Consider the following 16,673-nt stretch of genomic DNA (forward strand, 5'->3'; position numbering starts at 1 on the left):
CCAACACATGAGAGATGGCTGTGTCTCTGTCTCTGATTCTGAAACTCTTTCAAAATAAAGGCGTCTTTAAAATATATAAACATGCAAAAACAACATGAAGTGCTTTTGTTATCCCCCTCTGTGGATGAAGAAACTGTCAGGTAAGGAGAGGTTCTGTGAGCTGCCACAGATCACAAATATGCAAGTCTCCTTGATGTGTTCCACAGGGTTGGAATCTAACTCCCAGGTGAGGCGTGAAGAGTTCTGGGGTAAAACGCCTCCCTTGGGGATTGGTGGAGGCGGCTGCACAGGGAACATGCTGGTGTCCCTTGGTGGGGAGTGGTTTCCAGCCATGTGTCAGGCTGCAGCTTCTCCCTGTGTACCTGCAGGTCACTTCTCACCCACCACAAGTCTGGGCTGCTGACAAACTTAAACCAGCAGACCCCTCTCGATGTGTGACTAGGCCTGCTGGCTCCTGTGTCCTCGGCCTGGGACCCAGTGGCAATGCCATGAAGTTTCCAGGCTGCCATACTAGAGAGGGAGACTGTGTGGCATCTCCTGGAGGATGAGACAGGTGGAGGAAGCCAAGGCTTTGGGGAGTGGAGTGACTCAGGGACCTGGGGCTTCCCTGTGTGGTATGTCAGACCTGCCCCATCCATCAGCTCAGAGGCTCCTGAGGGCTGTGGTTGTTTAAGCCTCTGCCCCTAGGGAGAGCTTTTGGGTAGGACTGGCAATTGGAATTCCTCTCTCCCAAGAATCCAGTGTGGGCTCCAGCACCATCGTGCTGTGGCCAGCCTGCAAGGAGTGAACCATTGCTCAGCCGCATGGCCACAGGGATGTGCTGGGATTCCTCTCTACCCAGCCATGCTGAATTTTCCTAGGGTTGTCTCTAGTTCCCGTGCAGGCCTGAACCTCAGCATTCAGTGCCCAGCCTGTGTTTATGTGTCTTTTTATCATTGCACCTGCTAAAGTAGGGTAAGCTGTGTGCTAATAAAATTTCCCATTTGGAGAAGATTCTAATTATTGGATGGAAAATATTAAATATGTACTTATCTACGGTAATTATGACCAAAGCATTCCTTATCAGTACAGCTTAGTCATTTGCCGAAGTGGTTTAAGCATTATATTTGCTAATGTGCGTATCTCATGAAGGGGAATCATGAGAGGGAGGGTGGCCGGGAGAAAATGCTGCCTGCCCGCCTGTTACTGAGGGCCAGAGGATTGTGTGCAGTCCCACACTGATCCTTCCCTCCGCTGCCCTCCCGTCCCGACCCCACCCCATCATGGTGGGAACTGCTGCCCAAGTTGACTCTGCATCATTGATTTCTTCTCCCAGACAGAATTACTGTGCTCTGGGTTATAGTCAGTTGCAGGGTGAAAGCACCCTGAAACCCAGCAGGTGCATTTTCTTTCTGGGTTTGGTGTTCTCCCCAGGGCCTTCAGCCCAGCCTCCCATGTGGCGAAGACTTCCCTTCAGCAGCAGATGGTGCGTAAGAGTCTGCAGCATGAGTAATTCCTTCGCTTCTGTCTGAATGGTTTGTTTAGAAGCAAACAAAATGGTCCCTCTTCCTAGTAAATGTGTTGCGAGAACATCAGGATCATATTAAGTTATTGTCCAAAGCCACTTCTGGGAAGAGGGGACTGGATAGCAGCAAAACAGAAAAAGGGGCTTGTTTGACATTGAAAATCCAGGTCCAAGATCCCAGGTGGCTTCAGCAAGGCTGCCTGCCAAACCCTCACTGTCGCGAGCTGTTCATCTATGTTGTTTGCTCAAGGGACTCAGATTTTTGTCACATTGACATGGTCAGTTTTTAGTGAACCAAGTTATTTTGCTACCTGTTTTCATCTCCCATTTGCTTTGTATATTTTTTAAAATTGTGGTATCCTAACATTATATAAAACTGAAGCATTGTGACCATTTTTAAGTGTCCTGGTCAGGGTCCCTAGGTACATTCACGTTGTGGTATGACCGTCACCACCATCCAACTCCAGAACTTTCTTGTCTTTCCAAGCTGTGACCCCAGGCCCCTTCCCCACAAACTCCCTCTCCCCTTTCTCTCATCCCTCACCTACCACTGCCACTCTCCATCACTTAGCCTGACTCCTGCAAGCACTTATATAAATGGGGTCACACAGTGTTTGTCCTTTTGCCCCTGGCATGATCTCTGTTATATAGTGTGTGTGACTTTCTAAAGGCTGGATAATATCCTGGTTGATGTATGGGCACATTTTATGTTTCCATTCATCAATGAACACCCGATCAGTTTTACCTTTTCACTCTCTTTGCTACATTTTAACATTAAGGAGAAGCAGTTGGTCTTTGCTGTTTTGGGAAATTTTTAACATGTCATTTATTTTTATTTGAGACAGACAGCTAGCTTCCAAATACAGGGTTGCTGCTCAAGACGCCTGCAGCAGCTGGGACCTGGCTGGGCTGGGCTGGGTTGAACTTGCATCTGGGTCTCTTGAGTGGGTGACAGAAGCCTAAGTACTTGAGCCATCATCACTGTTGCCTCGCAGGCATCTGTATTAGCAGAAAACTGGGGTGAAGGGAGCCGAAGTGGAGTATTGAACTCCCGTGTGGGATATGGAGGTCTTATATTGTGTTTTTACAGTGAGGCTAAATGTCTATTCCTGAGTTTCTTTTGATAATGCAGAATTATAGTAACATCCATGAAATATACATATCATTGCTACTTAATTGGTTGAGAATTTGTGATAAATTCTGTATTTTGAATTTTTACTCTTTTAAAAATAGGTAGTACTGCTAATTATGCTTGGGTTTCAGGGATCAAAATGACTTAATTTGTAGGAATGTATTTTAAAAAGGGCTATATAAATGTACTTTGAGAAGATTTTACGTATTTGTTTGAAAGGCAGGGAAAGAGAAAACTTTCACATGCTGCTTAACTCCCCAAATGGACACAATAGCCAGTTCTGGTCCAAGCAAAAGCCAGCAGCATCCTCCAGGTCTCCCATGTGGGTGGCAGGGGTGGGCTTGAGTACCTAAGCCATCATCAGCTGCCTTTCCAAATGCATTAATAACTCCTTAGCAAGTTAGATTGGAAGTGGAGCAGCTGGGACCCAAACTGGTACTCATATAGGGGATGCTGGGCTTGTAAGTGGCACTACAGTGTCACCCCTTACATGTTCTTTGTAGCAGAATCAATGGTGGTTTGAGCTTGGGGTGGGGGCAGCTGTTGAAGGTGTGAGGCCTCAGGTGTGTTGCCTTGTTGGAAAGAATGTGGAAGGAAGCAGCTTACTCCCGTGGCACACAGGTGCCCTCTCAGTGGCAGCTCTGTTCTCTCTGCCCGGTCCCTTTGCTTGACTCAGCTTGTGTTTGTAGAGTGTAAGGCCCACATCATGTCATAGCAAGTGTGTGAATGGATCTGCTCTATCCAGTTCTAGGATTTACTAAGTTTTGATAGATTACATGCCAGGGACTGACCAAGATGTCTTGTGAGGTGCAGAGGAATTCACTTTAAGGAGAGCCTGTGAGATTGACTGGAAATTCTGAGCAATGCTGTGGACACATCCCGTCATGCACTGGACAGATTAACTGTGTGCCCTTGTGTAGGAGCTCCCAATCATACGGGGTCGTGCACACGATTGAATGAGAGGAGAAGGGAGTTCTGGCAGCTGCACTTCACAAGTGCAGCTAACTAACGAGTGTTCAACTAACGAGTGATTAAAAAATAAAGAGTCAAGTCCTGGTAGGAGTTTTAATTTGCTGCAATCCCAGGCAACTTGCCCAGACAGTCTGTGTCTTCTCAGAAGCTCCAGAGGAGAGCACACCACCCTGTGCGGGGTGTAGGGGATGCCTGGTGTCGGTCCTCATCCTGACAGCAGTGCTGCAAGGTGGGACTATTCCCTGATTTTTGCAAATAAACAGGCACAGAGAAGAGAATAACTCATGGTCACTAAACCTTGTAAGTTAAACAAAGTGTAGTGAAAACACAGGACTCCTTTGTCTAAAAAAGATCTCTGCACATTTGAGTATTTGACATAATACAAGCACATATATACATACAAACACATACATGTATACATTGCTTGTGTGTATAACACTCCAAGATATGCTATAGCGTAGCAGTGCTTCACTGTAACTCTGCCTTTTGTAATGAATGCTAAACAAACACGTGTCACCTCCCCAAGTCCTTCCTTTTAGTGCTTGGGACCCCTGGGCTTTGTGTCCAGCTCCTGATGTTTGATGTCCCCTGGCTCTGTTTGCTTGTAGGCTTGTCTTTTCACACACAGTTTGCCCCACTTGCAGTGTGTCAGTTGCCATGGGGTGTTTGTTAAATTGGAATTTTTTTTAAACCTGCAGAATGTATTCCCAATTTGTCAAGGTAAATGAAACAAGGGCCTCTCTTGGACTATTTAAAATATATTCTTGATGTGATGCCAGTGGTGTTTGTTAACAACTTTTCTGGACCTGGGCAGCCAAGCTGTGGGCCACACAGGAGTCTTTGAGTTAGCAGCACGTGCAGTGGGTAATGGAGGGAGAGCGGTACCCCCATGTGGAACCCCATCAGGTCACTACCCATTTTTGCTGTATGTGATGATTGGTGTTCTTCCTGACAATCTCCATCCTCAGCACGAATCATAGAATCTGGTTTCCTTCCCCAGTACCAGGGAGTCCTTGGGCCTGGGAGGCCAACTGATGGATGGTGAGTCCTCCGAAGAGATTCACGGGGACAATTTCCTTATCTTCCTTTCTGTCCCATAGTCAGACAGAAGCACAAAAAGTAATGGCTGGGAGGCCACCGCCGCCTGCCATCAGCTCTCTTCTGCTTTCCTGCTTTCTTTCCTGGCCAAGGCCAGCACTGCGCCCCTGGCACACGGTGAGGGCAGGTATGTCCTGTTTACCAGGATCCCCAGTGCCCAACTGGCGCCTGCCGTGCCTGCCACCCCGAAGCCCTTGGCTCAGGATGGGCTTTTCCGCGTTGTAACACAGGACTGGCACAGCGGTGGCACAAGGGAGTTTCCCTCAAGATGGCGTCATTTGGGTCACGAATGAAACTCAAGATGTGTCTTTGAAACTGTAAACCCCAAACACATCATTTTCTTATTCAGATTGTAGCACTCCAGATATTCATACCTCCAGGGTCCATTTTGGGGTCCTGAAAGTGCTGTTCACTGCCTGCAGTAGGTGGAAACTATTCCTTGATCTGGCATAAGGCTGCACAGGCTTAGTGTGCCAAACATCCTGGCATCTGGTTAGAATGACGGACACTTTGATTCATGATGATAACTGATGACTTTTTTTTTTAAAAGAGTGAGTGGATTGAATCCTTCCAAGTGTTAGCATAGCCACCAGTGGAGATGTACATTCTATGGGGGGAAATAATTAAGTCTTGCATAGCAAAAATGGTGACAGTGCAGGTGCTGAGGGATCTTTGCACTGGTTGGCCCATGTGGAATAGAGAATGCTCAGAAGGTGTAACATGAAGGTAGCGTTGTTGGATGATGCAGAACCAAGCCAAGTGACGTTCTGCTTATCGGCTCTCATTTTGACGCTGAGCACAAGCTCTGTTGGGCTTCCTGAGATTGTGCTTAGAACATAGTCCTCTCCAGAAGAGGATTCAGAGAACCCATCTTTGCCTGCTAGGGAAGGCAGTCCACGTGAACACCTGTTAGCAGAAGCCATTTGCAGGGTTGGGGGCATGTGAGCCTTTTCACATGTCAGTCAATGTTCCTTGGATTTCAAGGAGCTCTTAAAATGTTTGGGTGACTCACATGCACTCTTGAGTTTGCCCATAGTGAGATCTTTGGCAGGGCTTCTATTTCTTTTGCTTTAACCAAAGCTTTGTATCCACCAACATGTTTGCTGCTCTTGTGCAAGGTGGTTGTTTTTCATGCAGCCAGGATTAGCCACAGGGCTGGGCTTTGAGAAGCCATCTCACAGCTGCCTCCCTTTGTCCCCCTCAGTGAGCACCTGCAGCCTTACACAGGTTTCCGTATGCAGCTTCACACGGGTTTCCGTCTTCAACCTCAGTGGTCAGAGGAAATGCAAGCCAGTGTCTTTGCTGCTTGGTTTTGTGGCAGGGATCCATGGACTGAAGGGTTCATTTGTGTTAGTGTGGCTTTCTGGGGTAGGAGTTTCTACTCCCAGGAAGAGATTCCTGTGGGGTTCTGTGTTTGGCTCCAAGGAGACATAGGTGGCTCACAGCATAAATACACATACAACTCACTGACAAACCAATCTCAAACCAAGGAGCACATAATTATTGTGTAGGCACTGTTGGAGTGAGCCCTGACCCTGGCCTCAATTCTGGAACAACTTAGCTGACTCACACCATGTATTAGGTGATGGATTGTTATACGTATTCCTCTTCCTCTCCTAGCCATTTTTGTGAGAGCTGCACCTGCCTGTCCTTCTGTTGACCTTGGCAGCAGCAGCTGCCAGAGTGACTGGTTCCTCCTCCCCCTCTCACAGCCCTCTTTCCTCAAGGATGGATCTTGCCCCCAGAGAACCCTGTCTCAGGTTTAACTCATGAATTGGTTCACATGATGCTCCACAGGCACATACTCTTGTTCTGAAAGAGCAGCATTTCCCCTGGAAACTCTAGAGCATCCTACCCCTGGCTGAGGGCTCCCACCAGAGATGGGGTGAAGATGGGTGAGAATGTCCTTCCTGCAAGGGTCTTGGAACATGTGTCTATTTGACACCCACTGTGGTCCCCGCATTCCTTACTCCAATACTTATTGGAAGGATTGTCACCAAAAAGCTGACTTCTGTCTTCTGGAGGCTTTGGGCAGAGAAAGCTTCTGGGGAGTCCCATTTCTGTTGGTGGAATGAGTTGTCCAAACCAGCATATGGACCCCAGAGGGAGGGGGGTCCGCTTGAACCAGGTGATTTTGTCTTCTAAGTCCCTCATCTCTCTAGTAATCGAAACGGGAAACTTTCAACCTCTCTCCCCTCCACCCACCCTATTGGGACTTTCCTGAATCATGAGGCTTCTCCTGTGTGCCCCTTTATTTCCCAGTGTACAAGGCATCTGCACAGCAGGGAGGCAGGAGGCTGCGTCCATTCTCAGCCAGGAGCAGCATCTGGCCTGGTATTGCTGGGCTGTGTAGGAAACTGCTCAGAAGGCACTTATAGCTTTGCCAGGCCCAGCCAACAGCTGACTTAGCACATGCCACACATGGGATGCTTGCTGTCCTTGCCATTATGCCCTGTTCTGACTGTGGGTTTGCAGCTTCATTCTTGGGCAGTGAATCAGAGTAGAGGAAAGTGTGTGAGAGCAGCAGAAGCAGAAGTGTGGCTGGGAAGGCCACAATGAGGCTGTTCAGCTGTGCGGACATGGGGTGGGTGGCAGGAGGCAGGAACCCTCCCCCTTGCTGTCCCTCTCTGAAGCAGAGGGCCCAGGTAATGAGTAACTCAGGGAACTTGGAATCCATGGATCCTGCAGATCCAATTTGGCAGCCGCGGACTCAGAATCCACGAGGTGCCAGGAGCCTGAAGTTCAGACAGGTTTCCCAGATCATAGAATAGTAGCTGTCTGAATGGATGGATACTCATAGGCACAGGCTAGCCTTGGATGCTGTCCAGTCAGGGCCAGAGCCTGTGCTCTGGGGCCTGCCTGGGGCCCTTGTCACACTCATCACTCATGGATTCTGTATCATCTTTGTTAACATCCCTGAAATCAGGATGACTATTAAGACTGATGGAGTCTCGTGGATTGTTTAATTAAAGTGTTTTCTTCCTAGGCGGTTTGCAAAATTAATGATGTGCCCTGTGCAGCAGTGGACCACGTTGTGCTGTGGGAGAATCTTTCCAACAACCCCCTCCGCTAGTGGTGACGTCCAAGGCAGCTGTCAAGGGCTCTATCAGGGTGCTCTCCACCACCACCCACTCCACACACCCTACCAGGGTCTTAGCAGTGCCCAAGGGTTAATATCCTACTGGTTCCTAAACCTGACCACAGCCATCATAAAAACTAAGGTGCTAGTACCCAAAGAAAGGTTAAAAGACTTGTGCAAAATAGACAGCTGGCAAGTGGCAGGGGCAGAGCAGCACAAACCTGCCCATCAGCACCTGACCTCTTTCCACTCAGCTTTATCTCCTGCCCTTCCTGCCCCTCAGGGTGACGACAGTAAGTGCAGTGAAGGTGATTCATTTCTGCTGTCTGCTCTTGGACTTCTCAGAGCATGATCCTGTGCAGTATTTGCATGTTAACCACTCCTTCACTTGGCGAGCAAGGTGTACCCACATTCTCTGTTGGACAGGGCAGCATTTGCAGGCCTTCAGCATCTGTTGTATCTGTTGGAGTGATTGCAGAGTTCTGCATTATCTTCCCTGGGTAAGCCAAACATCTCTAGCCAACACGTTGGTTTCTCTGCATTAGGGTGTCCATACCCATGGAGGACAGCACAACGTCACCAAGGAAGGGCACTTTGTGCAGATAACAGACTTCTGCTTCCTGGAGCTGTGTGTCCCCAGGGCCCAGGGCAAACACCTGTGCACCTGCACCCTGATCCCTGCGGTTTGCTGAAGCTATGTGTGGGCCAGCCCGGCCTTGGAGACCCAGCCACCAGGGACTGGGATGTGAGGACCTTCTGTTTTGTGTTTAGCTTTCCTTATCCCCTGGTGTGAAGCAGTGGGGACAGTTCACTTTATTTCACACCCAAGGCTTTCAGGGGTTGACATGGGAATGGGTTGATGGAAGAGTGATGAATAATTATTGAGCTTCCACTGAACTGCAGGCCTGAGTGAGTGTGCATGCCTGTTGTTTGCTAGCTACTCACGTTGGTTGTATGGTCACAGCGAGGAAGCAGACTGTGTGTAGCTGGGAGTTTGTCTGGGACAGTGCTGGAGGGGGGCCTGTTCGAGCGTGAGGATGAACATGCACCTTCTGTGGCCACAGGTTTTTCGTTCCATTTCATCCTACTTGTCTGTAACTTCTCACCCAATCCTTACAGCAGAAGGTAATATTTTTATCCCCATGTTTTCAGGGATGAGGTGGGCACCAGTGGGGGCATTATAGCCGTGGCAGAGCTCCTTTTTGAGGCTCCAGGTGTTCTGGCCCCCAAACCCAGCTGTCAGAGCTGAGTAGGAGGCCAGCTGCAAGGACCAGGCTGGGGTGCTTGGGCAGGCTGCATGTGTCACAAAAGGGATGCTTTAGAATGCAGTCTTAACCATGGAGAGTCAGAAGTGAGGTTGACGGCGGCCTCCCTACCCCCCCCCCCCGGTCAGTAGCTGATGAATCCAGATGGTTACAGCCCACTCCACCACTGACCCCTTTCTCCCACCTTGAAAAAAATCAGCTGTTCTTATGGATTAGGAGTTGACTCTAGTGAGAAAAAACAAATTCTAATTTGTTCCCCTGCATGCTGTATGTATGTGTGTATGTGTGTGCATGTGTGTCGGTGGTTTTTAGCTGTGGATTAAAGAAATGAGAATTATAGGGTTCCTGTGTGGTGGCCTAGCGGCTAAAGTCCTTGCCTTGAACGCACCGGGATCCCATATGGGCGCTGGTTCTAATCCCGGCAGCTCCACTTCCTATCTAGCTCCCTGCTTGTGGCCTGGGAAAGCAGTCGAGGACGGCTTATAGCCTTGCGCCCGTGTGGGAAACCTAGAAGAAGTTCCTAGATCCTGGCTTCGGATCAGCTCAGCATTGGGCATTGTGGTCACTTGGGGAGTGAATCATTGGACAGAAGATCTGCCTCTCTGTCTGTCCTCCTCTCTGTATATCTGACTTTGAAATAAAAATAAATCTTTTTTAAAAAAAGAAATGAGAATTATAGAGCTCTTTAAATTTCCAAATAGGTTTCTTGTGATTAAAAGTTTACTTATTGCTGCTGGATCAAGAATTTTGGAGGTGGTTTATATGAATAATTAAAGATTTTACTTGAAGATGTTGATTAGACTTGAAACATTAACAATAAGCAGCAGTAGTCAGGGAGGGAGAACGTGGTAGAGAGAAGCGCACTGTGTAGTGTCACTTTGGGGTTGCCGTTCCCTGGAGGTGGTGTTGTGAACCGATGGTGCAAGGTACCGACTCCCAGTCTCTGAGTCTATCTCTACTGCTGTTGTGGCTGAGGGTGGGCCTGGATCCCCAGCGTCAGCTGCAAAGTACAGTGAAAGGGATCAAAGTGTCGCTGGTGTTTGGACACCTGTGCTCAAAGGGCCTGCACAAGAACCTGATGCTGGGTCAGGGTCACCCCAGGAGGACAAGTAGGGCTCTGCCCAGGGCTTACAGAAGCACATGGACTGACTGATCTGCTTGTGAAGCCACTGGGCTGGCTTGAAGGAGCAGCTCCCTTCAAATGTTACAGAGATGCCTGGTCTGATGGGCCTTACCGGTATTGGAGGGTACCACCCTGAGGCGCATATCTCAGCTGAGTGTTGTGTGTGGGATGACAGTAATTAACTGTCTATTTTTAAATACAAGTGGAAAATGTTTTTTAAAAAAGGTTTTCAGGGCCTAGTGTGATGGCCACAGCGGCCAGAGCTCAGCCAGGCTGAAGCCAGGAGTCATGTCCCTCTGGGACAGGTTTCTGTATCTGGGATCAGCTGATGGTGCAGAGTCACTAGGATTCTCCAACCCAGCAGGGACTGGCGCCCATGCCTGTGTTGTGGCTTGTTTACTGTGTAGGCCAGATTTCTGGCCACAGCATCAACCAAATTCCAACATCTGCAAAGTGTAAACATGCAAGCATTCAGCAATGCTGCTGAAATGGGGCAGGTGGAAAACTGCATCAGGCTCCCCACTAAATGGTAAATGCCAGACCTGTCCAACAGACCATGAGATCTTCCCTTTGTAGGGTGCGCATTTAATTGGTCGGTCATACATGTGGATCCACCAGAGACCAGCGTATGCTGATTGACAGGTGGGAGGGCTGTGTTGGAGATGCAGAAGTGTAAGATGCACTCAGATCACTGTGCCCTGAAGAATAGGGACTTATCCTGACCACACCTAGGCCAGGACTGAGTCCTGTGCAAGGCTCAGTGCCCCTCCCCCTTCACTGAGGTGGGGTCTCCTGGGGTATGGACGGGGACAGGCTTGAGCCAGAGAAGCCCAGGCCGCTCTCTGGTAGATCACCTGCCCTGCTGCCTCCAGCTTTGCCCCCAGCTCTCTCATGACTTCTGGCAACTTTTTCTCTGTCCTAGCTATTTAGGTGTTTCTTTTCCACTCTGGTAATTTATAAGGTGAGATAACCTTGTCTCTGTGAATTGAATTAGACACTGAACCATGATAGCTGGCGTTTGGGTGGACAGCTGGGGCAGGAGGCCCCAGATAATTATTTTCTTTCATTTTTTTAGAGAGTTATTTATTTTTCTTGGAAAGGCAGGTGCACGGAGAGGAGGAGCGACAGAGAGGAAGATTTTCCATCCTTGGAAAGGCAGATATACAGAGAGGAGGAGAGACAGAGAGGAAGATCTTCCATCCTTGGAAAGGCAGATATACAGAGAGGAGGAGAGACAGAGAGGAAGATCTTGCATCCACAGATTCACTCCCCAAGTGGTTACAACGGCCAGAGCTGAGCTGATCCAAAGCCAGGAACCTGGAGCCTCTTCCCAGTTTTCCATGCGGCTGTAGTGTCCCAAGGCTTTGGGCCGTCTTCCACTGCTTTCCCAGGCCACGAGCAGGAAGCTGGATAGGAAGTGGGGCCTTTGGGACACAAACCATTGCCCATATGGCATCCTGGCGTGTGCAAGGCAAAGACTTTACCACTAGGCTACCGCACTGGGTCCAACCCCAGATGATTCTGACAGGTTCATGAGACCTCGGTGGCACTTGGGGCTGGGAGAGCACCCTTTTCCTGGAATACTTCAAATTCTTGTCACATAGCTGTATATCTGACATAGGGCTCGTTGGCTAGGAAAGGCAGGTCCCTGTCCAGCCAAATGTGACTGCTTTTTTTTTAACTGGCTGGGGGCCCTGTCCTTCACACCCTTGCTCCCTTGGTGATGGCTGTCTGTAGCTCAGTGAGCTGATTTGGCATCTGCCTGACCTGTGCTCTGGACTACTCTGCCACTTTCCTTCCCAGCAGGCATCTCTGTGTCTGAGCCTCAGTTTTCTTACTTGAGAAGGATGGGTGGTAAACACATCCACCCCATATATTGCATGCCAAGCTCAGTGTGGTGGCACAGTGGGTGTCGGTTGCTACCTCCAGAGCCCTAGAGAACCCAAGGGGGAGGTGGGGAGACTCTGATGCCAGTGCCCTCCTAATCCTGCCTTTCTTTCTCCGGGTAGGAGGGTCCCACCAGTAAAGCCCAAACATCAGGGGGCCCTCCTGGCTCCTCCTGTCCCCTGTGGTGCATCTAGCGTGGGTGTTGCAACTAGCAGAACACACTGGAGAATTTCAGTGCTCCTGGCCACGTCCTCCTCCTAGGTGGGTAGCTTGGTCCACAGAAGGGCAACCCATGAGCCGCATCCCTACTGCTGATGCTGCCTGGAGTGGATGAGGTGGGCAACCCCTGGGACCCAGCAGGGTTTCCACAGGACTGAGAGTTGGTTTTAGAGGGGCTGTGACAGGAACTTCTTCCATGACCACTGCGTCTGAGCTCTCCACTTGCTGTGAGCGCCAGCCCCAAGGGAGTGTAGTGGGGACTCTGAAAGCTGATCTGCCCTTGACGCCTCCACAGGCCCCCCTCTACTCACTATTCACTGAGGACACCGGGCACCAAGAATGTGGTGGTAAGGAAGTCAGTGATGGTTACACTGTGAAACATGGCTGCTTGCCATGCCCCAATTGGCCATGCAACGTGTTTCCCCCATTGAGTTGAGGTGAATGAAAATGCAGACCACCTCATGGGGTATGGTCCTGAGAGAGGCCTCTGCAAAAGGGAGGCTGAGTCCTAGGGGTGACTGTCATGGATGGGTGTGGTTGGGGTGGGAGAAGAAGGCTATGTTTTGGTGAATCGGAGGAGGGAGGTTTGTTTGGCCAGGGCTGGGTGGTAGAGGGTCATTTGTGTATGATGGATTGCAGAGATTCTTGAGAGATCTTAGGCAGTGTGGCAGTGATTTCATACAGCCTGGCCTGGCTGTAAGGGCCACATAGAACAGGACAGGGAAGGAGGGGTGCCCTGGCTCACTGCCGTAGGTGGGAGTCCCCATCAGAGAGAATGCTATCAGGTGGACAGATGGTGAGTCCCAAGTCAGAAAGCCGGGCAAGCTTGTTTCACAAGAGGGCTAATGTTCATGCTCTCTTTGGACATGGGCCCCTGTAGTTCTGGGTTTCTGTTTTGCTTTCCCCTCGGGCAGACTGGAGATGTGAAGCCGACCAGCTAAGCTGCATGTGGAGTGGTAACGTTCTGGGTAGAGCACAGAAGCCGTCCTGTACCCTGTGGAGGCTGGGCGGGGCTGAGAGCAGCCGGTGAAGGCCCAGGATGTGAACTTGCTGCCTCCTGGGGGCTGCTCCACCAGGAGCTGCTGCTCTGGTTCTCTTGGTAGTAGCCCAGTTTTTACACACTGTTTGCTTTTAGGTGTTTGTAACTTCCTGCTTTCCCTGCTCATGGGTGCTTTTCCTGTATGTTAGGGGCATGTGGGATCTCTGTATCAGCTCTACATTCACTTTGAGATGAAGCAAAGGATGTTCAGGGTTGTTCTCAGCTAAGTCTTTGGGCATTACCAGCTGGGACCAGGGTGGGCAGAGCCAGGTAGGATGCCTGCTGTCGTCACACAGAAGCATGGCTTGGATGACTTGCGTGTGGCTCATTGGGGTCAGGTCGCAGGCATATTGACCTCTACACTCAGTTTTCCAGTTACACCAGGTCGGGATAAGCCAAGTTTCCGGTGATGGCTAAATGAGTTAATGTGACTAGAAACCTAGAATGGTTTACAGCATTGCAGTAGCAATGCTGTAAATAGCTCCCTACTGCTGTTCTATTTTTTTTTTTTTTCCTTTAGACTTTCAGTGCCTAAGCCTTGAGGACCCATCTCAGCTGTGCTTTTCGTCTTAGATTTTTGAAGAGTTTTTTCTGGCCAAGTGAGACTGGGAAGGCAGGTGCATGGAGCATGCGTTGAGAATGATTTGGTTGTTGGGCTGACCTTGGAGAACTGAGGAGAACTGCAGCATATGATTTTTTCTGGGTAGCCTGGGTAGGTTGCTCGCAGACCACTGGGTCTTGAGATAAATCCACATTCTCTTTTAATGCAGAACGGCTCCAGTGCCAGGCAGAAGCTGATAAAGGAGGAGTTGAAGTGGTTGTGAGCATGTGATCTCTGTGTGCATGTTATATAGTCTGGCATGCGACATGCATGATTGCACATGTGTACACAACAGTGCCTTTTCATGTATCCACACATATTTCAATACACATTGTCCAAATATACTTACATAGTCTGAGTACTCAGTGTGCACCTCACCTTAATGTGTGTTTATATTTATGTATACGTGCACACTGTTGTGCGTGTTGGCACCCATATGTGTATGTGACATGATTTTGCATGTAGGTATACATAGCACGCCTCAGTGCATGTCTTCATTTATGTATTTGTGCCCGTGATGTCTGTATCTTTACATGATTTAAATACTTACATATACACATACATTTCAAGGTGAACACTCCTTATGCGACACTACAGGCAAAGCTCTCCAAGTTCAAAGGCATGGTCCAATAAAGCAGCCCCCTTAGGGCAGGCTCCCAAGTGGGCCTGCTTTCTTTTGCCTGCTAGAATCAGCATGGATAGTTTCAAACTTCTTAACTCCTGATTTCTGCTCTTTTAAATCCCAGAGCCAGCCCTTGAACAGAAACTTGTTTGCTATTATGACTCTCACTTTGATTAGCTAGTTGCATTAAATTAATTGTCAGGTTGCCTGGAATCAAAGCTTCTTAAAATGAAAAACTGTTTCACTTGGGAAATTTATGCAAGATCAAAGATGGAAGATTATCTCATTGAGGCAAAGAAAAAAAAAAAAAGAGCATCTAAGCCCAGCATCTAGAAGCAGGTACCTGAAATCCCGATGCAAGACGTGTTGCTTTTTCCCGCCTTACCAAGAGGCCTGCAGGTTACCCGACCGGCAGGTTCTTTGTGTCATTCTTAGGCTTTGTTTGTTTTTTTCTACAATGTCTCCCTTTTGAAAGATCCTCTTGGTTATAAGTGCAAAGCAGCCTACTTCAGGCTAGATTCAGCAGAATAGGGAACTTAGGGGGGAGCTCTGGGGCGGTATCTCCCATTACTCAGAAGAGAAAGGCTGGCCTACATTAGGACACATGAAAATAGACATCCGGAAACAACCTGATTGTGGCCACAGTGAGTCTCAGCTCCGCAGTTCCAGGCCAGGAGGCCACTCTATCCTTTCTCTGTTCTGGACTCTACCATCTGCTCAGTGTGGACAGTGACGGAAATGGAGACGGGGTAGCTGGAGCAAGGGTATGAAGTGCTGCATGCCACGTGACCCACACTGCCCTATCCCTCAGTTTTGTGAGAACGAATAGGTCTTTTCTTCAAGCTTGTTCTGGCCTCAGCAAATGTTCCTTTCACTGCACTCCCCTCCACTGGGTTGCAGCACTGTGTCTGAAGGGGTGCTTAGAACCCCCAGAGTGGGGACTGTAGAATTGGTTGGCTCACTCCAAGCAGTTCTGTCGATGCCCAGAGCTGCCTCACCTGTTTTGTGTAGGGCTTTGAGCTCAGAGAGTGAGGCTCTGTTGAGAAAGGGTGTGTTTATGGTTTTCTCGGGCTCAATATTCTGTGAAGCAGGTTCCCTCTCTTTGCTTCTCCCTTAACACCGTAAGCCTCTGTGCCTGTCATCCAAGTCCAGTCTACACCAGGAAGCCCAGGGTGAGACCAGCCTCTGCTCCCAGACCTTTCTCCCCACAGACAGCAAATGTGTGGACATCATCTGCTCTCCTGTGTATAGAGGCCCAGGGTCTGATAACAGCTTGTTTCTCCCTCACCCACGTCAGGCCCTCAGTGAAGGTACTCCTTGGGGAAGGATCCCTTGGGCCTCCGAGACATGCAGCCCCGGGGCCCTGATGTGGGAGGTGGGAGCCCTCTCTCCCTGGTTCCACCTGTGACTCAAAGCTGGGGCCTGAGAGCAAGCCATTGATTTCTTTCTTTCTCCATGCAGAATGATAGCAGCATGGGCTGAGTGTGTGACTCACAGGGTGAGGCAGTAGAGGAAAGACTCCAGGCACAGCCTGATGGGAGGGAACCAGCGCCGTGGCGTTAGTAGCCTCGGGTGTCGGATTCTCGTGGCAGGCTCAAAAAGCCAGTTAGACATATGGTTCTGATTGGTGTGGAGCCAGCTTCAGTTGGGATCGGAGGTTCCCACCCACTTACCCATACATACCCTAGTAACCCGAGGTGCTTGGAGATGGGCCACAGTGCCTCTTCCTTCCGACCACATTCAGGTTCAGTTTCTTTGCCTCATTCTAAGGAGAGGCTTAGTCATTGTTGTCACTTCTCATGCTGTCACCCAGAAGGTTTCCAGCTTCCCTTGTGAAGGCATTTTTCTCAAGTGAAATTCAAGGAGGCATTTTATATTAATAAATTGACAGGTATTTCCTGTGTCTATTTTTTATTTTTCAGATTTATGTACTTATTTGAAAAGGCAGAGTTGAGGGCTAGGGGAGAGAGAGAGGGAATAATCTTCCCTTCACTGGTTTACTTCCTAAATGAATGTAATGACCAGAGCTGGGGCCAAGAGCCAGAAGCTTCCTTCAAGTTTTCCACATGTGTGCAGGGGCCCAAGCTCTTGGGCCATCATCCTCCAGTGCTTTCCCAGGCGCTATTGAAAGA

The 16,673-nt window shown here is 49.3% G+C and overlaps 1 protein-coding gene across 1 annotated transcript in view; it reads left to right on the forward strand.

Moving 5' to 3' along the window:
• Positions 1-16,673, forward strand: part of GALNT2 (polypeptide N-acetylgalactosaminyltransferase 2) — a 173,318-nt gene that overhangs the window by 26,234 nt on the left and 130,411 nt on the right. The gene's annotated exons all lie outside the window — the stretch shown is intronic.

This window comes from Ochotona princeps, chromosome 10, assembly GCF_030435755.1.
Source record: "Ochotona princeps isolate mOchPri1 chromosome 10, mOchPri1.hap1, whole genome shotgun sequence".
In the NCBI taxonomy this organism is placed as follows: domain Eukaryota; kingdom Metazoa; phylum Chordata; class Mammalia; order Lagomorpha; family Ochotonidae; genus Ochotona; species Ochotona princeps.